We start from the raw sequence: 25,829 nt of genomic DNA, 5'->3' as shown, positions 1-25,829 counted from the left end.
AATGCTGGGTGGGTGGGGGTGCAGGGGCACATGAGTAAGTGTTATGCTCACCTGGCTCCCACAGAGGCGTCGATCTGGACTGGACTGCTGCGGTCTCCACCAATGTGACGCGTAGGGCCGAGATGACAGATTGGACTGGCCCACCTAGCTTCGTTTGCTTGGCCCGTAGGAATATTCTTCTGCAAGTGGAGAAAGGGAATTAACCACCCGTGGAGTTGAGCGTAAATCCCCCCCCCCTGTTCTCCCCACTGATCACCTTGGATGTTCCCTCTTATAGTCTCACCTGATGATTTGAAAAGATGAGCTCTCCATCCTGCATTGAGAGCAGGGGCGCGTAGATAACCAGTTGCTTCACTGGCTCAAAGGAATTGGTGAGTTCCAGGACAATATTGACTCCGATATTCCCGGCAAGACGCCGTAAGTATCTAGTTCGTAAGAGGTCAAATGCCTGACTTTCACTCTTGTCCGATTCCTTGCAGGTTGCAGCTTGACCCTACTGAAGAGTTCCTTGTGGCAACCGGTAATGTTCTGGTAAGGATTTGTATTATCCAACACAGTTCGATAAAATAATGTCCATATGTAACCTGTTGCTTTCTCCCTTATTCAGGCACTGAGAGAAAGTAGGAAGTCTTGGGGAATTATGCCTCCGGCGGTAAAATCAGGTAAGTCTTTTGTGGTGAGGAGGGTTCCCCTTGTTAGTCCCTTGTTTCACCTTGCTGTCCTTTTGTTTCCCCTTAGGGGCCGCGGTTCGGCTAGGATGCAGTGGAAGCTGCGCCGACCCGTGAAGAAGAATAGTACCCCCTGTGGTAAAATCAGGTAAGTCTATGGGGGGTATTCCTCTGTGTATTCCCTTGGCTCACCTTGCTGTTCTTGTCTTCTCCTTAGGTGCCGGAGTGCGGCGGTAACATGCAGGAGGATGCGGTGAAATGTGAAGATTCTGCGAAGGCCGGTGAGATCAGCGCGGCGCTGCAGCAAGCGATGCGACGTGCATAAAATAACTTCTTTCTTCGAGCTCGAAGGCGCGATGGATCGGGAATTCAGGTAAGGATCAAAGTTATTGCTCTTGTTCTAACCTTTTCTCCTTCTTTCTCCCTTTTGATAGGAGCTCCAAACTCGAGGCGGTCGTGGCAGAAGACTGAATGCAGACTTGCAGGCACGGTGAGCGGTACGCTGCTGGATGCAGAATAACGCAAAGCATGTGCTGCTATTCGGGCGTGGTTTAAATAGCCTCCAAAGTAGTCCCAGGTAAGTATTCCTCCCCAGCCCCACCCGAGTAAAAAAATAGTCCCTAGGTAAAAGAGTCCCTTCCAAGCCTCGTTTGGCTTGGAGCTATTGCAGCATAGTCTGCATCAGGTAAGTTTGCAGCATGGTCTGCATCAGGTAAGTTTTAATCTATGAGCCTGGTGCCTATGGTGCCAGGACTGACTCTCCATATGAGCCTGGCGCAGGTGCCCGTCAATGCTGGGTGGGACATGTGTTGGTGCTCACAAGTGCATCTTGCCTTGTGGGCTGCCTGCGGGGCATGCCCAGGGTGGATGGGCTGCCTGCGGGGCATGGCCAGGGTGGATGGGCTGCCTGCATGGCATGGCCATCGGTGTAGGGTAGTCCTCTGTGGTGTGGGCTGCCTGCAGGGCCTGGGGAGGGGGCACACCCGGGAGGACCCAAACTGCCAAATCGCGTGTAAAATTCCCCACGTACCCCTCAGAATACACGTACCCCTCTCACGCTAGCGAAATCGCATGTAAAACTCCCTGCACACCCCTCAGAATACACATACTCCTTTCGTACTAGCCAAATCGCATGTAAAACTCCCAGCGCACCCCTCAGAATACACATACCCCTCTGGCGCTAGCGAAAACACGTGAAAAAGTTCCCGCGCACCCCCGAAATACACTGACCCCACACGCACAGGGCTATCGCATGTGAAACTTCCCGCTTACCCCACAAATACACGTACCCCACTCGCACAGGGCCTATCGTGTGTGAAACTCCCCGCGTACCCCACAAATACAAGTACCCCACTCGCACAGGGCTTATCGCGTGTGAAACTTCCTGCGTACCCCACAAATACATGTACCCCGCTCGCACAGGGCCTATCGAGTGTGAAACTCCCTGCGTATCCCACAAATACATGTACCCTGCTCGCACAGGGCTTATCGCGTGTGAAACTCCCCACGTACCCCCCAGATGCACGTACCATGCTTGCACAGGGCCTATCACGTGTGAAACTCCACGCGTACCCCACAAATACACGTACCCCGCTCGCACAGAGCCTATCGCGTGTGAAACTTCCTGCGTACCCCACAAATACACGTACCCCGCTCACACAGGGCCTATCGCATGTGAAACTCCTCACGCACCCCTCAGAATCCACGTACCCCTCTCGCACTAGCGAAATCGCGTGTAAAACTCCTTGCGCACCCCTCAGAATACACACCCCCTTTCGTGCTGGCGAAATCACGTGTAAACCTCCCCACGCACCCCTCAGAATACACGTACCACTCTGGCGCTAGCGAAAACGCATGAAAAAGTTCCCGCGCACCCCCAAAATACATGTAACCTGCGTGCACAGGGCCTATCGCATGTGAAACTTCCCGCGCACCCTACAAATACAGGTACCCCACTCGCACAGGGCCTATCGTGTGCGAAACTCCCTGCATACTCCACAAATACACGTACCCTGCTCGCACAGGGCCTATCGTGTGTGAAACTCCCCGCGTACCCCACAAATACACGTACCCCGCTTGCACAGGGCCTATCGCATGTGAAACTTCCTGCGTACCCCACAAATACACTTATCCCACTCGCCCAGGGCCTATCGCGTGTGAAATACCCAGCGTACCCCACAAATACACATACCCCGCTCGCACAAGGCCTATCGCGTGTGAAACTCCCCGCGTACCCCACAAATACTCTTACTCCGCTTGCACAGAGCCTACCGCATATGAAACTTCCTGCGTACCCCACAAATACACGTACCCCACTCGCACAGGGCCTCTCACGTGTGAAGCTCCCAGCGTACCCCACAAATACATGTACCCTGCTCGCACAGTGCCTATCACATGTGAAACTTCCCGCGTACCCCACAAATGCGCGTACTCCGCTCGCACAGGGCCTATTGCATGTGAAACTCCATGCATACCCCACAAATACACATACCCCACTCGCACAGGGCCTATCGTGTGTGAAACTTCCCATGTACCCCACAAATACACGTACCCCGCTCGCACAGGGCATATCACGTGTGAAACTTCCCACATACCCCACAAATACACGTACCCCGCTTGCACAGGGCCTATCGCATGTGAAACTCCCTGCGTACCCCACAAATACACGTATCCCACTCGCACAGGGCCTATCGCGTGTGAAAAACCCTGCGTACCCCACAAATACACATACCCCGCTCGCGCAAGGCCTATCGCGTGTGAAACTCCCTGCGTACCCCACAAATACTCTTACTCCGCTTGCACAGAGCCTACCGCATGTGAAACTTCCTGCGTACCCCACAAATACACGTACCCCGCTCGCACAGGGCCTCTCACGTGTGAAACTTCCTGCGTACCCCACAAATACACATACCCCGCTCACACAGGGCCTATCGCATGTGAAACTCCTCACGCACCCATCAGAATCCACGTACCCCTCTCGCATTAGCGAAATCGCGTGTAAAACTCCTTGCGCACCCCTCAGAATACACACCCCCTTTCGTGCTGGCGAAATCGCGTGTAAACCTCCCCACGCACCCCTCAGAATACACGTACCACTCTGGCGCTAGCGAAAACGCATGAAAAAGTTCCCGCGCACCCCCAAAATACATGTAACCTGCGTGCACAGGGCCTATCGCATGTGAAACTTCCCGCGCACCCTACAAATACACGTACCCCACTCGCACAGGGCCTATCGTGTGCGAAACTCCCTGCATACTCCACAAATACACGTACCCTGCTCGCACAGGGCCTATTGCATGTGAAACTTCCCGCGTACCCCACAAATATACGTACCCCGCTCACACAGGGCCTCTCGCGTGTGAAACTCCCCACGTACCCCACAAATACACGTACCCTGCTCGCACAGGGCCTATCGTGTGTGAAACTCCCCGCGTACCCCACAAATACACGTACCCCGCTTGCACAGGGCCTATCGCATGTGAAACTCCCTGCGTACCCCACAAATACACTTATCCCACTCGCCCAGGGCCTATCGCGTGTGAAATACCCAGCGTACCCCACAAATACACATACCCCGCTCGCACAAGGCCTATCGCGTGTGAAACTCCCCGCGTACCCCACAAATACTCTTACTCCGCTTGCACAGAGCCTACCGCATGTGAAACTTCCTGCGTACCCCACAAATACACGTACCCCACTCGCACAGGGCCTCTCACGTGTGAAGCTCCCAGCGTACCCCACAAATACATGTACCCTGCTCGCACAGTGCCTATCGCATGTGAAACTTCCCGCGTACCCCACAAATGCACGTACCCCGCTCACACAGGGCCTATTGCGTGTGAAACTCCATGCATACCCCACAAATACACATACCCCACTCGCACAGGGCCTATCGTGTGTGAAACTTCCCATGTACCCCACAAATACACGTACCCCGCTCGCACAGGGCATATCACGTGTGAAACTTCCCACATACCCCACAAATACACGTACCCCACTTGCACAGGGCCTATCGCATGTGAAACTCCCTGCGTACCCCACAAATACACGTTTCCCACTCGCACAGGGCCTATCGCGTGTGAAAAACCCTGCGTACCCCACAAATACACATACCCCACTCGCGCAAGGCCTATCGCGTGTGAAACTCCCCGCGTACCCCACAAATACTCTTACTCCGCTTGCACAGAGCCTACCGCATGTGAAACTTCCTGCGTACCCCACAAATACACGCACCCCGCTCGCACAGGGCCTCTCACGTGTGAAACTTCCTGCGTACCCCACAAATACACGTACCCCGTTCGCAAAGGGCCTCTCACGTGTGAAACTCCCAGCGTACCCCACAAATGCACGTACCCCGCTCGCACAGGGCCTATTGCGTGTGAAACTCCATGCATACCCCACAAATACACATACCCCACTCGCACAGGGCCTATCGTGTGTGAAACTTCCCATGTACCCCAAAAATACACGTACCCCGCTCGCACAGGGCCTATCGCGTGTGAAACTCCCCGCGTACCCCACAAATACACATAGCCCACTCGCACAGGGCCTATCGTGTGTGAAACTCCCTGCGTACTCCACAAATACACGTACCCCGCTCGCACAGGGCCTATCGCGTGTGAAACTCCCCACGTACCCCACAAATACACGTACCCCGCACGCACAGGGCCTACCGCGTGTGAAACTCCCCGCGTACCCGACAAATACATGTACCCCACTCGCACAGGGCCTATCGCGCATGAAACTCCCCGCCTACCCCACAAATAAACGTACCCCACTCACACAGGGCCTATCGCGTGTGAAACTCCCTATGTACCCCACCAATACACGTACCCCACTCGCACAGGGCCTATCGCATGTGAAACACCCCACGTACCCCACAAATACACGTACCCCGCTCACACAGAGCCGACCGCATGTGAAACTCCCCGCGTACCCCACAAATATATGTACCCCGCTCACACAGGGCCTATCGCGTGTGAAACTCCCCACGTACCCCACAAATACACATACCCCGCTCGCACAGGACCTATCGCGTGAGAAACTCCCTGCGTACCCCACAAACACAAGTACCCCGCTCGCACAAGGCCTATCAAGTGTGAAACTCCCTGCGTACCTCACAAATACATGTAGCCCGCTCGCACAGGGCCTATCGCGTGTGAAACTCTCCGTGTACCCCACAAATACACATACCCCACTCGCACAGGGCCTATCGCGTGTGAAACTCCCTGCGTACCGCACAAATACACGTACCCCGCTTGCACAGCTCGCGCTACCGCAATCGCATGGGAAAAGTCCCCCTGTGGTATGGGCTACCAGTGGGGCATGCACTGGGGTGATGGGCTGCCTCTGGGTTATGCACTGGGGGGATGGGCTGCCTGTGCAGCATGGGGAGGGTGGATGGGCTGCATGCGTGTATTCTGAAGGGTGCGTGGGGAGTTTTACACATGATTTCGCTAGCGTGAGAGGGGTATGTGTATTCTGAGAAGTGTGTGGGGAGTTTTACACGCAATTTCGCTAGCGCGAGAAGGGTACGTGTATTCTGAGGGGTGCGCGGGGCGTTTTGCCTGCGGTTTCGCTAGCGGAGAGGGGTACGTGTATTCTGAGGGGTGCGCGGGGAGTTTTACATGCTATTTTGCTAGCGGAAGAGGGGTATGTGTATTCTGAGGGGCGCACGGGGAGTTTTACACGCGATTTCGCTAGCGCAAGAGGGGTACGTGTATTCTGAGGGGTGCGCGGTGAGTTTTACACGCGTTTTCGTGGTTGGGGGTCTGTATGCAGGTTCACTGGCCTTTTCACCATGTACTGGATTTGTGCTCTGTTCATGGTGCACGGGCAGGGTTGGGGGCGTAACTGGCACTGCTACAGGGTCACTGCGCCACTCTACGCCACGGCTGGTTATGAATTTTGAAATCCATGAATATGCTCTGCGTTGAAATGGGTTTTGGCGCACGTGGCTGGCGCAGACTGCCACACGCGCACACTGTGTGCCAGCCGCGTGCGCCGCTGGTGCGCCGATTTCTATGAATTACCCCCTAAAACTTTTGCTAACGGTAAAGTTGCGGCAAACTTTTACTTATGCAATGTTTGATATAACGGGTCAACTGAACTGTTTCGCGGTTTTGTGTTGTGAATGTAGCTGAGGATGTTAGGTACAAGTGGGAGTTTACAATCCTTAGAAACCTCCCCTAGCCACTCATTTCAAAATCGAATTTTGTCCTAAATACATATTTATACATGTGTAACCTCTATGTACATCACATACAATGATTACATATATTATGGAGTATCTGTTCCTCAAAACCCCAGAGCTGTGGGATCTTGTTTCGCCTTTCTGCAGCATTTTGTCCATTTCTCCATGAAAACATTTTTCAAACGTTCTCCAAATTTCCCACAAATATGTGTGTTTACCATAGGGATGTGTGTGTAAAGTTTAACAATTCTAGTATCAATACAGTTCCCATAAAACCATATATATTGCCATTTCTGTTCCGAATATGTAACACAGCTCCATCACATTTTGAAATGTAGTGCCAAAAAGTAGACTAACAAATCTGTCCTTTTTATATTTTTCACCATTCCTGATAACAAGTTATACGTCTCTAAAGAAATGTTTGTTATATATTCTTAGCAGCAAATGATCATTCTTTTGTCAGTCTCTATAGCAAGGAGTAGCCCCCACCTTTGCTGGATTTCCTTCTGCAGGCCAGTTTATGACCCTTTCACATGTCCATTTCCTGGCCTGGAGAATCTGCCATTTTCAGTCTCTGGCTGCAGACAAAAGTCTGTCCCACTGCACAATTACCATATTTCAGTGAGTATCTGCTGAGAGGAAGGCCCTCCCCTTGGGTGGAAAAAACCTGTTTTTCAACTTCTGGCAGGCCCAGCCAGGCTAATTGATTCTTAATTTCTTGACTTAAAATCCAGCAGAAAACAAACTTGTTGCATCAGATGACATAGGTAAATTACATTCTTAGATTTAAACCTGTGGAATCAAAAATAACTGAGATCTGTGTTTCTTTCATTAACAATCCTTTTATATTTGCTAATTCGGCAAGGCTTTTAGTTTAGATAACTTTAAAGTCTAATCAGGAGAGCCCAGTGTGCTGCGCTCAGATTTTTGACAGGACCTGTCATTCACACGCAGCCCAAGGTACTGCACACAGATTTTTGACAGGAACTGTCATTCACAGGCAATCCAGTTTTGCTGGAAAATGTTTTGCTATTAACCTTTCAGGACATTGTACATTCCCATGCTTCCTTAGGTTAAATGAATTTTAGCGCCAAACAAGATTTTGAGTGTTGATAAGTGTTGTGTACAGGCATTTTGGAGTTTTTCTTGCAAAGTAAATGCCATTATAAACAAATGTTGGAGTTTCACTTACAAAGTGCTGCTGCTCGCTCTGCACTCTATGTTTGCTTGTCATGGAGCCCACCGGCACTTTTTATGCAGCGTTTGCTTTATTCCATCACACATACACCATGGGTGGCAGGTTGTGCAGCCATCTTTTTGTGTGGTGAAACACGTGGTTTTGGAGGTTTTGGCTCGCACAAGAGTTTTGCCGCCATTGTGATGCCCCATAGTATATCAGAGTGGGTCAATACATCCCACAAAGGAGCCCGATGGGGGCCAGAGTGGGAAGGAGAGGGCAAGGTAGCCGAGGAGGAGACAGCAGGGAGAGGTGAGGAGGCCATGTAGGGGGGAGAGGGAGCAGCAGGAGAAGAAAGGAAATAGATGAGGCGTGGCAAGCGTCTGTCAAAGAGGTGAAGGTTAGCCTGAGGGCCTTGGACCAGGATTGTGCCATTAACATAAACATTAATGATAACCTTAGTGGAAGGAGGCCAGGAGGGCATCCCACTGGGTGCCACTATTAATGGGAGTAGAAGAGAAAGGAGAGAGCACAGAGACCATATGTAATGTCCATAGGTCAGGTGAGGGAACGACAAAGAGGATGTCGGTGAAAGTTTGCCTGGAGGAGGCCCTGGTATAGGTGTCAGTGATAGGGAGGCCTGGGTTGATGAGGGCAGGAGAGTCAATAGAGAAGCAGTTAGAAAAAATAGGAGAGACAGAGAGCACCATGGAGTAGAAGGGGAGAGAAGAGAGAGGTAAGGGAGAGGGAGGGGGAGAAAACTAGGGAAGGACACAGGGCAGGGTGCAAGCAGACGAGACAGGGGGAGGCAAGACAGGTGAGCAGTTGGACATGACAGAGAAACTCAGATTTAAGGAACTATCACAATCGAAGTTTTTAAAAGACAGGAGAGAACACACCTAAGTTTGAGAATCCTAAATAGAGGGAGATAGGCCTTTGTTTCACAATGCAATTTAAATACTGAGACAGTGCAATTTTAAATATTGAAGTGATGCAAATTTAAAAAGACCCATGATCCCCCCTTTTCTTTTGGGATATATGTTTTGTAGTAGGTTGTTTTGACCTGTGGTATGGTATGAAAAGAGTGTATGGAGTGTGATTGGTACAGATGTGTGAAAGAGGGTTTAGCTTTGTGCTCTCTAGATTATCTAGTGTTAAGAGACATACGCTCTTACAACGAGAACGTTGCAGTGTTTTTAGACACTGATGCATTGACACATTGGGCCAGATTCATATAATCTGGTGCAGAAATGGTGCAAGGGCTGCGCGCCAAGAAGGACCCTGCGCGAGCCGTGGTGCAGAAAAAATCTTGCATGCCACGCGTATTCATGTATTTCAAGACACATTACTAGCCGTCACGCAAGTAAGAACAAACTGCGTGAGGAATGCCCACAACACGCCCGGATGCAAACCAAAAAGCAAGCTAAAGTACTAACATGGCACAAGCCTAAGCGCCACCCCTGGCCCAGCATCCAGTACCCCAGCGAAATCACTGACCTCACCTCTCAATCCCAGGCTGCACCCCAGAGAAAACGTGTGCCCTCCTACGCAAACCCAGGCTGCACCCCTGCAAAATTGTGTGCCCTCCCTCGCAAGCCCAGGCCGCACCCCTGCAATAAGGCGGGCCCCCATATAAGGGTAGGCTACACCCCATACCAAAATGTGAGTCCCCCTACACCCTCTGAACCCATCCTGTCCACATATCCGCCTAATGCACATCATTCACTGTAGTCCAGACACCACCCCTCAGGCCCCCTCACCTGTGACACCCCCCACAGGCAGCCCCCTCCAGACTGGACACCCCCCAAAGGCAGTCCCCTCCAGACAGGACAACACCCACAAGCAGTCCCCTCCAGACCGAACACTACCCGCAACCCCCCTCACCTGTGACACTCCCCACAGGCAGCCCCCTCCAGACTGGGCACCCCCAAAGGCAGCCCCCTCCAGACTGGAAACTCCATAGGGAGCCCCTTCCAGGTGGGATATCACCCCCAGTCCCCCTCACCTGTGACACCCCCCACAGACAGCCCCATCCAGACTGGAGACCACCACCCAGCCCCCTCAGCTGTGACACCCCTCACAGGCAGCCCCTCCAGACTTGCCACCCCCCACATGTAGCCCCCTTCAGACTGGTCACCACCCCCAGCCCCCCCACCTTCAACACCACCCACAGGCAGCCCCTCCAGACTGGACAACCCCCACAGACAGCCCCCTCCAGACTGGACACCACCCCAGCCCCCCTCACCTGTGACACTCCTGCATGCAGCCCCCTCCAGACTGCACACCCCCACAGGCAGCACCCTCCAGACTGGAAACACCCCACCGGCATCCCCATCTAGGCTGTACATCACCCCAGCCCCCCACACCTGTGAAAGACCCCACAGGCAGCACCCTCCAGACTGAACACCACCCTCACCTGTGACACCACCCACAGGCAGCCCCCTCCAGAATGGACACACCCACAAGCAGCCCCCTCCAGACTGGACACCGTCCCCAGGCCCCCTCAATGTGACACCCCCACAGACAGCCGCCTCCAGGCTGAATACCCCCCAAAACCCCTCACTTGTGAGACCACACACAGGCAGCCCGCTCAAGACTAGCCACCACCCCCAGCCGCCCTCACCTATGACACCCCCACAGGCAGCCCTCTCCAGACTGGACACCCCCTCACCTGTCACACCCTCCACAGGCAGCCCCCTCCAGACCGGACACCCCCACAGGCAGGTCCCTCCATACTGGACACCCCCCACAGGTATCACCCTGACAGTCTCACATAATACCAGTGCAATGCATGTCTGCAGCTCAACTGAACTTCCGTGGTCTGACAGCACCATACATTTCAACACCAACATGTAGTCTGCAAATCCGACCAACTGGACTCACCGGAGGTCCATCCATGAGTTGAGCATCTGCTCACACACCCTTCCAGGCCTTAATCACCCCCCACCATACACATGTGACAAGCCAATGTAAAAACATGTGCATGTTGCCGATGGCATTAAAGCACAGTGACAGAATGTGTGCCCACGACAGAAGCAAACCTACCAAAAGTTGTTACAAGATGCACAAACAATGGTTAGGTGTGTCACAGCCTGAGCATGAGTGACCTGTGTGGCAAAATACCTGTCAGGGAACAATCACACGACAGGGTCATGCATGGGTCATGGTAGGGCAGTCAGAGAGAGCATGACTCAGAGACTGGAGAATTGTACTGTCACTCTGGAAGAGCAAACATGGCCCACGACTGCATTCTAGTGAAAGAGGTTAAGCAACACATGAGAGAAGACATTGTGTGACTACACATGCTGGTGAACGTGTCTGCGCGACATGGGTTTGACACAGCAATGACAAACTAATGTGCTTTGAATGTTACCATGGAACACTTCCACAGTAAGCCCACCTCTGTCCACCCCAACCGCACAGATGCCAAACACACAGTGATGCTGCACAGGTAAATGCTAAGTGAAAAATGCAGTGCAGACCCAGTCGTCTGATGGACCCACCTCCACATGTCAGGAACATGAGCATCCTTCTATCCGCAACCACCCCAGAAACAACACCACACAAGCATGCACACCACAAGACACACAACTTGCATTCGAGAGATGCACTGGCTGAAAATAGAATTATCAAAGAGGCGATTAAACAAATGAACTGCATGAAGCATGGAATGTAACAAACAGAACAATGTATTAGAAAGATATATGTAGAAAAATAAACTTGGAATGAAGCGCAGAGTGTTCCATGGTAAATATGTAATGAAATTAATATCTTATGCCTAACCAACTACAAACACTGAAGATGATGGTGCACAGATGGCAAACCCTGAGGCAGGTGTGGATGGGCAAGGTGGTCCTGGAGCTGGGCTGTGTAGCGGTGGTGGTGGTATGGCACGATGGGAGTCTGATGAAGCAGCTGAGGTGGTCACCGGGCCAAGGACAGGAGCACTGGCAATTGCTGGACAGCAGGCACTCCAAACGCAGTGCAGTTGGGCAGCAGGCACACACACTGTACAGGTAGCAGCAAACGGCTAAGTAGGAGGCAGGACAGAGCAGTCGTAGGCAGGTAAAAAAGCACGAAGGAAGGAGCACAGGTCTTCTGTGTATATCTCGGATGACAGCCAGAAACAGAGTGACTGGGCATTGAGTGTAAAAAATGAGCGTGGGCACGTGAAATCCGCGGAAAGGCCTCCCGCGCGTATCCTACGTGACAAGCGTTGTGCGCTCACGTTGAGCACGCCATATTCAGGGTTACATAAGCATGTGTAGAAGCAACTCCGTACGTGCATGCATAGGGGAGAGGACAGAAGTGTCGAGTTCTGCTTATTTTTGGGTGCCACGCAATCTGTTCACTTCAGGGACCGTACGAAATTCTTATTTTGGGGGGGGATTTGCCTCCGCGCATACGCACTTCTACTGTTGTATTTATTGAGGCTTACAGTGAATCGCATACACATTTTTCCAACTCTGGGTGCCCCTGTGTATCACGTACCTCTATTCTTACATTTAGGGTAGCTTTCCGGGGTTCGAATATGCATTCCTTGTGTTGCTGGGTACCACTGCATATCGTGTACAACTTTTATTTTTTACGGAAACTATCCTGGTCTCACGTATGGATTTTTTCCTTTTTTTTGGGTGTCTGTGCGTTACATATACTGTATTTCTGACACCTGGGGTACTTTTGAGCCTTGCTGGACCACAGAAAAACGTCTTCCATCACCTACACTGACCCCTCACTCTAATTGCCCAGGACAATTGCTTGGTGTGCCTTCCATTTTCTTTTCCAGCCCCAGGTGTCTAGGGATGTGCCGCTGAAGCAGCTGTCCCAGCCCAGAAGGATAAAGTACATGCAGCTGAATCAGTTGTCCCAGCCCAGAACGGTAAAGGATGTGCAGCTGAATCAGCTGTCCCAGTCCAGAAAGGTAAGGGACGTTCAGCTGATGCAGCTGTCCCAGCCCAGAAGGCTAAGGGATGTGCAGCTGGACCAGCTATCCCAGCCCCAAAGGGTATGGGACATGCAGCGGAAGCAGCTGCCTCAGTCCCAGGGGGTAATGCCATGCCCCAGGCCACTAGTGGTCTGACATCTGGAGCCCAGAGTGGTGCCAGCAACAGAGGGTCAACCACAACACCACATGGCAAGCATGCAAAGCATGCAAAGCAGGAACAGGCTCAACCCCATTGCAGGGCACAGGACACTGGCACATTGAGGAAGAGGAACTTCCATAATGGAGAACTCCAGATCCTCATGGACTACATGACCATGCACCACCATAACATTGCAGCAACAAGGGAGCACACATACACCTGCTCTTTGTATGGTGCATTTGCAGCATATCATGGATGAGATCAATGCCTTAGGGTTTGACAAGTGCACTGCTGCTCAGGTAGTGAAGCACTGGAACAACCTCACCCGTCGTACCAAGTCCAAGCTGGGTGCCAGCCTTGCCTCTGCTCTGGCAACTGTAGGCGGGTCACCAGAGGAGGAGGAAATTACCAAGCATGAAGAGGGTATGAGCCAGTTCATTTTACTGGAGCAAGTGCAAGGCATGGGAGGCCTGCCAAATTACGAGGGCATGTCTAGTGAGTGACCAAGATTGTGCATCCTGAGAACGTGCAGTGAAGCATCACCAAGATGCATGATTGTGGTGCGCATCTGGCTGCATTTTAATGACTGCCCCTGGTGAACCATGTCTTGGTGTACTGACTCCTGTCCAGTGTACTCAAAAATGGATACAACCCATGTGGTGTACATCAATTGAACATGGCCATGTCACAGTACTCATCCCGTTAGCATACCCACCCAACATCTGCTACTTGATACCACAACATGCCCTCTTGTTAGTTGCATCCTTGATGTCAGTGACTCTGCTCTGCTAGACATGTGCTTGTGTCTGAAAAACGAGTTACACTTCATGCCCTGCAGGGTATAGATTCTCTATTCACACAGGTACGTAGGTTCTACCATGTTACATAGAACATCCAAGATGACAACCAACACGCCTTATGGTGTGCCCTGAGGGAGTGTGCATATGTCTAGACTGTGCAAATCCCTGCTGCCGCGATGGCAATTACTCCTGAGTCAAATGGATGTGAGGCCTGCTCCCTGTTATCCTCCCACACTCAGCACACACACCATGGGTCCATGCCCCTGCCCCTCTTCTGGGTTACTGTACCATGTTCCTATCTCCAACTTCATGTACTTACTCTCTCCACTTCACAGACCTTGGCGAGGTGGCACTCTTACAGTCATACATCAACTGGGATGGTTTCCTTTTTCCCACACTTATGGCATGCTCCTATTGTGTACAGTCCCTATGCCAGGTCAAGACTGGTGTGGCATGTGATGGATGTGGACTTGGATGTGAATATGTGTGTCTGCCTGTTAACATGTCATGTAATTGCACGTCATAGAGCCACATGACCATTCCCATTTCACTGGTATAAGTCAGCAGTTAGCTGTGTCATGTGCCATGGTGTGCTTCCTAACGACCCTGTTTGTTGGCAATGTGGCCACTGGCAGCATGGCCCTGAGCAGGGAATGTTGTTGCCAGTCTGCATATGCCATGATCAGATAGCTTCTTGTACATAGTGTGTAGATGTTCTTTCTCTGATGGTGACATGCATTGCATTCTGTTGCATGACAGCAATATGATACACATGTTTACTGTAGACACATTGCACATGACTCCACATGTCTTTTTCTGTCCATGTGCAGGTGAGGAGGCACCAGATGCAGAGGAGGAAGAAGAAGAGGGGGAAGAGTCTGTGGCACTTCAGACCACCAGTGGAGGACGTGGCGTGGCAGGCCATGAGAATCAACTTGTGCTACAGACCATCATGAACCTTGCTGCAGACATTTCAGACTCTTTGGACTCCAGTAGCTCTGATGCTGAACCGGATGTGCAGTTCTCAATGGTGGCGGAGATGAGTGCACCAATGAGTGGAGCAGTTGGGGCCCGTGAGTCTGCAGAGGGCCAGGTACCTTCACAAGGTCAGCCAGTGGTGTAACGTCCATCTGTGGTGGTTACGGCTGCAAGGCCATACTCCCATGTATTGGTTTCTGGTCCTGGGGCAGATTCCCAAGGAAGGGTTGCAGTCCTTCAGCCAGAGATATTGGCATCAAAGCAAGGGTCATGCTCCCTTGGGTCTGGCAGGGGTGGGCCCTGCACACATGAGGGCGTGTGCTGCCTGGGCAGACAGAGCGGAAGCAGCAGATGTTGCGTTCCGCACCCCAACAGGGTGCTGCCTATGAGAGCTTGGCTGAGGGCATGAATAGGATGGCCAGTTCCATGATCCCCCAGCAACACAGGTGGAGCAACAGCTGAAGGTCATGTGGTCCACATGCAGCTCCGACAGTCTATGCATGGAGGCCAACATCAGGAGCCCGACGGGCAGATCTGTGGTCTCTGCTCGCATCCCTGCCTGCAGACGGTCAGGCACACAGGGAAGCCCTGAGGCATGAGTTGTTGGCCCATAGAGCTGCAATCCGTGAGGATGAGGCAGCCACCAGGAAACTGTTCCACCAGGAGATGCTATTACTGAGGGAGACTATTGCAGCAGAACTCTGTGCAACCCTTGAGGTTTTGCATGGTGACCTTCAAGCCCTCATTCTGCTGGTGAATTCATCAGTGTCATGCCTGGATGCTGCCACTGAGGACCTTGCCATGGCACTTCGTGGTGAGCCTCCAGCACCACTTCCACCTTCTGATTCAATGCAGGATGGTGGTACCAGCAGAGACATGCCTCCCGGTCCACCACAGCTGTGCCGTCCGTGAGCCTATGGAGGGGATTTAATTATTACGTTTTTTTTTTACTTTCACCCATGTGGAAGTTGACATGCACCCTTCCGCTCCACTCTCCTGGGTGGACCCCCCCTTGCCGGTCCATGATGGACATTTCTTATTTTTTTTAAAAACATCTTTAATACTTTAGTTGACCCCAGGCCCGGATGTTGGCATTGATTTTACTTATTTTTTGCTTGAGTTGTGTTGCTAACATCTCAAGACCATGATGTTTGCGTGGTGGACATGCAGGCATGCATAGTGGGGTCAACTTGCATGTTTGCATGGTGTTGCACAGGATGACATGTGCAGGTAACTATGGGTTCAGTGTTCTCTCACACATGTTTGCTGTGTGAATGCTACTTCACTATGCCAGTTGTAATGTCTTCTCCCATGTTATTTCAGTAATTTGTGATCTGGCCGTGACTGCTGTCACCCTGCTCCCTTTGACATACATGCTCCCGATGCCCTCCACCAGGCACTATCCCTCCTGTACCTAATTTGGAGACACAGTTCCCGGTGAATGTGATGCAGGATTCACACCATGCTGATGCAGTCAGCGGGTACGCCTTACCGACCTCTAGTCTAATGAATGTTGCTGTATGTTTAAATGTATGCCTATTACCTGTACCTACCTGTATTGACATCTGCATTCTCTGCTACTTCCTATACCTGTAACTAAGCTGTGCGTATTCTTGTGATGTTGTGCGCCCAGCTACCTAAGGGTTTGATGCGCCCTACAAATAAACAAACGAACAAACAAACAAGCACTGTCTTGCATGTTGAACATGCGCCATTGGTCGCCATATTTGCTGCATGTCTAACTTAACCTATATTTGCTTTTCATGCTAACATGCCGCTATGGTGATTTAAGTGGTACTCATGGCACTGTGTTACCTACTTTGGTCAATTCATCTATGGCCAGACCTACTGTGGTGTAGTGCATGTAATTGCCCATTTCCAATCCAGGCAGTGTACTCCTTGATATGGCATTTGCTTGGTTTTCCCTCTCAGTGTCACTCTCTCTGTTTTGGTACAATGCTGTCACCCTCTTTCTCCCTGTGGTGCTTCTCCAGTGGGTGCTCTTTGCATATTTTCAGTATCAATACATCTGTTGTCATGTATGTGCATGTTCTTTCTGTTGTTACTATGCATGTCAGAGGATTTAGGGGAAGTGCCTCCCGATGGTGTGCATCATATGCAAGGCAGGGGGTACCATCTGCAGGTAAGTGAAGTGCATTTGCAGACTCTTGTGTGGTGTTTGCCTGGTAGTCTTGCACTGTGTGTGATCACTTGGGATTGACTTGTGTTGTGGGTCACCGTTACTTCATAATGGGTGCCTGTTTCACAATGTGTGGTTCTGGTGCTAGGTCTGGGCATGGTGTTGTTTCTATGGATTGGTGTGGCCACTGGTTTCATATTCGAAATTGTGGGAGTTCCCACTGTGTGGCCATTTCTTGGATGTTTGGGTGTGGGTTGCAGGGCCGGCTGTTTGTGGCTTGAGATAGGTGTTGATGGTTGTTCTGGTGTGTGTCGCATTGCACTTTGACCATGTGTACTGAGTGACACTTCACATCCCTTGCAATGTTTGTGGGGTTATGGATCGATGGCACATTTGGCCTCTCTTGCTTAGGATTCACGAATTATGGTGTGCAACACCAGTTACAGGACACAACCATGTGAACATTGATGCACATTTTTAGGATGCTATGTTTTGTACCAGCACATTACATCTAGTGGTGTTGGTGTTTTTTACATGCTTGTACCATGCATGCTGCACCATGGTGTTTGCAGCTTCAAGTTGACCGCAGCTGGGTGCATGGTACTGCTGCATTACATTGAATGCAGTATTTGACCAATTGTACGCTGTCACAATGAGGTCAGTATTGACCATGCACTTTTTGTTTGCATCCAACATTTTGCATGCATGTATCCTTGCTTGCTGTATCACATTGCTTTGTGTTGTCTGCTTATGTCGTCCATGGCAGTTGCCTCAGTGTCAAGTCTTCCATTCTGACATTGGCCTCTGTGAATTGATGTGCCAAGCATGATCCTGCCGGAAGTGCAAGAGGTGAGTATTTGTGTACTTGTATTCTTTTGCTTTGCATCACGACTGAACTCTACAAAATGTGCACGGAACTTGCCAACACATCCACTCCTATCTTCTGCCCTACATCTTCACAGTCCCTTTGTAATGCACTTTCCTATCACTTCCTTTAAAAAACAATGGACAGACTGAACATTCTTGTCACACTCTTCCAATACAACCCTACCCCCTCCACCCCCTCTACCACTCGCTCTCCTCCTTCCTGCTTCTCTTCCTTCGCTCCTGTCTCCCCTTATGAAGTCATCAGTGTTGGCAGCTCCATGAAGGTCTCTTCCAAACAGGTTACCCCATGCTCATCGCAAACAATCAAGGGCAACATCTCCTCTGTCGCCCCTGCTCTTGCTGATCTCTGCAACCACTCCTTTGCTACTGGTTCTTTTCCATCCTCCCTCAAGTACTCCCTTGTGCAGCACATCCTTACAATAGCATCTTTTTACACGCGCCCAGGCCAATCGCGTGTGGAACTTCCCGCGCACCCCTGAAATACACATGTATTTCGGGGTGTGCGTGAAGTTCCACACGCGATATCAGCAGGGTACGTGTATTTCAGGGGTGCGCGGGAAGTTCCACACGCGAATGGCCTGGGAATTGCGTGTGGAACTTCCCACGCACCCCTGAAATACACGTACCCTGCTGATGTCGCGTGAGGTACTTCCCGCGCACCCCAGTGATACACGTAGCCCGCTTGCTGTGCTGTTACAGGGTTAGCGCAGCCCTTTGCGCTGGATTGGGTATGTTGATGGCTTTTCCCTGCGCGGGAGGCGTTCTTGGGGGCGTAACTGGCGCTGCTGCAGGGTCGCTGCGCCACTGTGCGCCACGGCTGGTTTTGGTGGCTGGAATCCATGAATACGCTGTGCGCGGAAATGGATTTCAGCGCACGCGGCTGGCGCAGGGATTCGCACGCGCACACTGTGCGCCAGCCGCGTGCGCCACTTGTGCGCTGAATTCTATGAATTACCCCCAGAATGTCATTCAAGTTTATTAGACAATCACAATTTTTTGTCCTTCACTTTAACAGTGGTTTGAAGAGATAGCTAGTTTCTTACCACATTCTCTGTCATTATAAAATTCATCATGCTTACTTGTGTATACTATAACCATAAGTCACGCACCCCATTTTTGATAACCTGGGGAGGACAACATTCTTACAGAAACAGGCCTCACCTCGGTCCCAATAGTGGTTTCTCTCTCTCTTGGGAAAGGTTTAATGGATCTTTTCAGACCCACCCAGGGGCAATGTATTCACAATGCAGGTTGGGTGTGGACTCTAGTAAAAACAGAACAATCTATAAGTTTCTAGTGATTCAGAAAAAAAGACAAAACACCAAAACAGGGGGATAGAAGAGTATAACTACTTTTAAAATCCTACCTTCGTGTCCCTAGGCTGTACTATGTATATACTCTCTAGTATCTGTAGTCTTAAAAATAGGCTCCCAAACCCTGGTTTCTGATCCACTCAATGGAAAGGAAGGCGTCTTCCCTACATTAAAAATGAAAAAACACCCTGTCCATATATTCAAAGGGAGAATGATAGAACTGCCAAGTGTCCATCCACTAAAAGCACCTTAGCTTACCTCTCTCACTGATTTCTCTGTGTCCCGTCTACAGTCTGCTGTTTCGTGCTACTCACCCGCTCGAAATGCGAGCCTTTAGATTCCTCTATACGCGATGACGTCACGGAAAAATACGTCATTGCCTCGGCAACCCGCGATGCATTACTACCACTACATTACCCTCGCCCATCTAGCGGCAGGTAAGAAAAATGAATTTTTAATTTCTTATTCATTTGACCACTCAGTATTAATAAGTCTATACCTCCCTCTCCTAGGTAAAACTCAGAGGACTTATAACTGGTTAGGGATGTATGTTCTCACTAGCAAAAAAAGGGGGGATATAGAACCCACATCATGTCCCGCCGTTGGTTAACAAATGTGAATGCTTTTTAACAGTAACTCCACATCGATAGGAAATGTCAACAGAAGATGCATGACTCGCCCAGAAACATTGTCAAATATACAACAATAATTCATTTGATATTGTGCCATTCAATATTTTCATTTAGCCCAGTTATATGGCTATTAGTTAGAAAAATGAGTTTCTGTTCTAAATTAATCAATTTTCTATTCATATCTTCCTGTGTTCTCCCTTTGACTTTCTTCAGGATGCACCACTCAAACTCCATAAATGAATGACCCCTTTCCTCATAATGTTTCACCAGAGGGGCTTTCTCAACATGGTTTTTAAGGCAGCTCCAGTGCTCTATCATGCGTGGCTTGCATTTTCTGTTGGTCTTTCCTATATACAATAAAGCACACGGGCATCTAATCATGTAAATCACGTTATCCGTTTGACAGTTAGTGTGTTCTTTCATTTGCCAATCTGATTTCAAACCCAAATTCACCAAGGTCATTTTTCGTGTGAGAGGGCACATGACACAATCTCCACAAGGATGATGTCCTGCAACCCTAGGTAATCCCCATAATGTACTCTGTCTCACTTCAGTGCTACGTGTCTTCTGTACATAATTTCTTATCACTAAGTTGCGGATATTAGTGCTCTTCTTAAATGCCACTAGAGGAGGCGGAATGGTCATAGTCTTCTTCCAATTCTTATAAATGATGTTCTTAACTTTATAAGATATATTACTGAAAGTATTCACAAATACCAAGGGGCTATCTACATTGTCTCTCTTTTTCTTATCGAAAAGAGCTTCTTGATGAATATTAAAAGCTAGTTTGGCTGATTGTTTCACAATCTTGGCTGGGTATCCTCTCTCTGAAAGTTTATTAATCAAGATATTGGCCTCTTCTTCGTAATCCAACCTAGTGCTGCTATTACGTTTAAGGCGCAGAAATTGCCCAAAGGGTAAATTATCCCGCACATGTTTTGCATGACTGCCATAGTGCAAAAGTGCATTTTTATCGGTATTTTTTACAAATGGTTTTACCCACAGTTGGTTGTCTCTATTATAGATAGTCAAATCTAAATAATTGACTTCATTGGGACTCATAGATGCTGTAAATTTAAGATACCTGTTCTGATTGTTCAACCAGATCACAAAATTGTTAGCTTCTTCTGACGATCCGTGCCAAACCATAAAGACATCGTCAATATATCGCAGCCACTGCGATATTTGGTGTCTGAAAGGATTAACCCCAGAGTAAATAACAGTTTGTTCCACCATATCTACACATAGGTTTGCTAAATTAGGGGCCATCGCTGCACCCATGGCAGTGCCTTCCACCTGAATTTAAAACTGACCCATAAATTGAAAAAAGTTATTGGTAAGGGCCATTTCGGCACACCATACAATGAAGGCATTACTGACCGGATGGTTATCTTCATGTTTTAACAGGGTTTCCTCAACTACTTCTAAGGTGGCTCTTTGGGGGATGTTGGTATATAACGATTGCATGTCCAAACAGATCAAAATATCTATGGTGGGATCAAAAATAAGCCCTTCAATTTTTACAATGGCATCCCTAGTATCCTGTACATAGCTCTTCATTTTGTTTACAAAGGGGCGTAGGTAAAAATCTACATATTTGGACAAAGGTTCCAAAATGGAGTTCACGCCCGACACAATGGGCCTGCCCGGAGGTTTTTCCTTGTTTTTGTGGATTTTGGGCAAAATGTAGAATATCGGGATTCTGGCTGTTTCCCTGCTGAGGTAGTCCCCTTCCTGTCTACTGATGAGCTGTAGATCAACAGCTTTATCAACCTTTTCTCTTATCTGTTTAATAAGGCCAGGACTGGGATCTTGCTCAATTTTACGGTAGCTGTTATTATCTGCTAATAATCTATCGCATTCTTCTATATAATCTTTTTTATTCAGAATGACGATAGCACCACCCTTGTCAGCCTGTTGAATAACTATTTTCTCATTTTTACCTAGGCAACGCAACTTCGTGATTTCTGATTGACTTAGGTTGGAATTTTTAGACGTCCCTTTCTTTTCTAGTTCCTGTATATCCTGGAGCACCTTTCTTTCAAAAACCAAGGATTCTGGGGAATGAGTATGCTGTGGAGGGCAGAAAGTTGAAGGATTTCGCTACCCACTAAAGTTAGTATGGATACTAGCAGGTTGGTCTTCAAAAACTCTTTCAAATGCACCTTCCGCATGAAATCGTTGAATTCTAATCTAAACTCGAAAGGATTGTGATATTTGGACACTACAAAATTAAGACCTTTGTTCAGGCACCGTTCCTCTTCCTCAGTGAGAATCTCACTGGATAAATTAACTACCAACCCCAGTATCTGCGTGTTTGCATTCGGTCCGTTGACCAATCTTGCCGGCTGTTCCCTCTGCCTAAAAAAGGTGGCCGTCTAGATCCATTTCTTGCACCTTGGTTGCCTCTTGAGTTACGGCCTCTTTGCGGGGGGGCATTGGTATTTCTTCCTCTCTGGACTCCCCCATTAGTATCTTCATTTTCGTTAGATGTGCCCCCTTCCTCGCTGGAGCTATAGGACGTATTCCTAAACCTCACTCTTCGATTAGTTTTCTGACCCACCACAAATGCTCCAAAGTTATAATCCTTTGTCACATATTGAAAAGCTTTTTCGTGTCCAAAATTGGCTAAATCTTTTTTAAGCCTTTTGATTCTTTCTGCACTGGATTCTATTTGAAAGTTTTGCATTTCTTTCATGTGGGCTTCTAGTTTTGTTTTAAAAATTTCAAGATCGAAGTTCTTTTAATTTCTTAAATTTTAATGTTAATTTCTTCATCTAATCTGTTTAGGTCCACCATGATCTTTTTTGTGGTTTCTTGAGCTGTTTCAATGATTAATACTAACCTATCCCTTCCACATTTGTTAGCTATATAGCTCCATTTTAATTTGAAATCTGCATTATCCAGGAAAAGTCTGGGTTCATTGCGTACTATCAGGCCCTGAGGTAGGACCTGATTCTTAAGATATTCCAACATGATAATCGCATGTAACTCAGTCCGTACAAGCCTCTTACGGGTTTGTGTGAGTTCATTCCATTTGTCATCCTTTCCAATGTTACTTAATTCACTCTCTAAACCCAACTCGTGTATAGAATTTAAGAGTTTTAAAATATAGTCTTCAGTACAGGCCAGACTCTTGTCAGAAGTTGTAGCCATAGTACCGATTATGTCAATTTAAATGTAAGAGATCTATTTAACACAACATGAGAACCTAGGTAAGATTTTGGCTACAAATAATCTCTCCTCGTCACCACCTAGTGGAAAAACCTCTGAGACAAAAGGTTGCCTCACAGAAACGTTATTTCATTTGCAGGTTGCACCACACTACGGTGATAATCCCTCCTACCAAGTGGGGATATAATATCTATTTTATCGAAAGAAGGGACATATACATACTAATTAACACATGTTACCCTCAGGAATCTGAAAACTGATCCATCAGCCACTCAACAAAATGTGGGCTGTAGGCAGTCTAATAATTGACATGTATCCAAAATTTAAAATATCATGGGGTGAAATAAATCCTTGCACAGGTTTTGCAAAATCCGATCATGACTTGGTCTTTTTCTTCCTCATCAGCACGAATCATTATTTGTGGATGTGTCGACTCTCACACTGGTTATTTCACTGGAAATCAAGTCAGATAAAGCTCCAATACGTTCACAATTTAAAGGCACTCATTTAATCTCTAACCCTATCACTGTAGGGACGTCAATGCTTTTCCTGTGGAAATGAGAACATATACATATGTCCTAAAGTCGGCGAAAGGAATCAGTACACCTAGAGATAAAGGGAAGGATCATGTGCCCTCTGGCAGTTCACCGATGTATGCATCCACGGATTACACAATTCGAAGACATATCGCCTGCTCTCATAGGCGAAGACGTCCTGAAACCCGTAGCTCTCTTATGCAAATCCATCCTATCCGGCTGGCGAGCATTTGCATGGCTGCGCATAAAGCAATTTCTTGCTCTGTCCGACAGCATCTTTGAAGTGGGGGGAATGGGCTCGTGAAAGGCACAGGGGAACGTGGCAGCTTTCATGTGAAAGATTGAAGGACACACCAGGCATATGGGAGAGTCAGTGTGTCTGTCTGAATACAGGAGAGGTCTTTAAACTATGGGGCGCCACCCCACCCCAGGGGAATGCAGCCTAGCATGAATTGTAAAAAAAAAAAAAAACGTTTTTTCTTTTTTTCTTTTTTTAGTTTAGAGAAAATGGGCAGGTGCGGCTCACATGAAAAAAAAAAAACGTTTATTCTTTTTTCAGTTTTGAGGAAATGAGCAGGTGCTGCTTACATGGTCGGACTGAACCATAAAACTTTCTCAGGAACCAATGAAAAAGTGGGCCGCAGTTGCAAATGGATATTCATTCCTTTAGGCACAGGCTGTTTGAATAGTCCTCATTTGATTTTATTTTAGTTAAAATTTAAGCAAATTGTGATATCTAAAGAATATTTATTCAGCAACAATGATCAAGACTACTAGCTGCACTGCATAGTGAATTAACTTATCAAACTGGCCCACATTGGCAAAGAATGTGGCCCATTTTGTTTGGTACAGGCCTTGCCTATTGCCCTATAGGCCGGCGAGGGGGCGTCCGCCCAGTGGCCCCTTCACCCATAATGGAGGAGCCAAGGAGACAGCCCAGTGAAACACTGAGCACTCCCTCAGCTGCTTTTTCCAGCTGAGGGAGTGCTCCTGGGCTGGCTGAACTGTCAAAGGGAAACACAATTTCCCTTTGACAGTTCAGTTCCCCAGCCGCACATGCTCACTGAGCCATGCAAGGCTGGGGGAGTTTTGCTTTGCCAGCCTTGCGTAGCTCATTGGAAATGGTGGCAGGTGCACTGCATATCTGTCTGTGCGAGGGCGAGCTCATGCGCCTCCTCGTAAATACGGACAGAGCAACCTGGAGCGGGGCATTTCAGCACCCATGCGCAGGGCCCTGCAGAAGGTACGTTTATGTTAACTTATTTTTTATTTAAATATGTGTATGGATGCGTGTATGCTTGTGTTATGTGTGAGTGTATGGTGATGGGTGTTCATATGAATGATATAGTGATTGCTTTTGTGAATGTGTGTGTGTGTTTGTTTTGGTCCATTCAGCTGATTTTGGCGAGTGGAGGGGCCTTTGTTACACAATCCCCTTACCCACCTGCCAAAATCAGCTCTCCCTCTGAGGTGCTGTGGAGCCCAGGAGACAGGGATGGTATTTATTTTACTGGATATCTATCATAGATGTCCAGTCAAAAATACCATGCTTTCCGCCTTGGCCCCCCCAGGGGCAATTGCAAACTGTTAGGCTTTTTACCATTTTTCTTTCTTTCTAAAGTATACTCTAAAATACAACATTTTAACCCATTATTGAAAAAAAATTCAAGGGGGAAAACACACTGAACCCCCCTTGATTGGTTTGGGCTCCATAACTGCGCCTGGTCGCTATGGCATTTTTGTGGGAAATTTGTATACCCCTCCACTTAGAAAATTCACCAGCTCCCACTGGCTCTCGGACTGTGTTGAGAACGGGGTGGAGGGAGCACAGGGACTTTGGTGGGAGCAGGATGGGCGGGAGCACTGGGATAGTGGTGGGAGCACTGTGGATAGTGGTGGAAGCAGGGTGGGGGGAGCCCAGGGTCTGTGATAGCGTGGGGAGATGCCAGGGACTGTGTAGGGGTGGGATGAGGGAGCCCAGTGACTGTGATGGGAGCAAGTGGTGGAGCTAAGGGACTATACTGGGAGTAGTGTGAGGTGACGGCGTGTAATAGTTCATAGACATTTGTACATACTGCCCTTTTGGCATATAGGGGTGGCCAGTCTGTCCACGTTTTTCTCAGGGGGGCCCACCCTGGCCAAAAATGTTTCAAGACCATTGGAATAGAGGTTCTCCTGTGTTTTTTTCCAAGAGTACATAGCGTAAGGCTAAGTATGGTCCTGAGTAATTAAAGCGATTGATCAGT

The sequence above is a fragment of the Ambystoma mexicanum genome, chromosome 3p, assembly GCF_040938575.1.
Source record: "Ambystoma mexicanum isolate Mex_15411 chromosome 3p, UKY_AmexF1_1, whole genome shotgun sequence".
Taxonomy (NCBI): Eukaryota; Metazoa; Chordata; class Amphibia; order Caudata; family Ambystomatidae; genus Ambystoma; species Ambystoma mexicanum.
Note: the sequence above shows the minus strand (reverse complement) of the source record.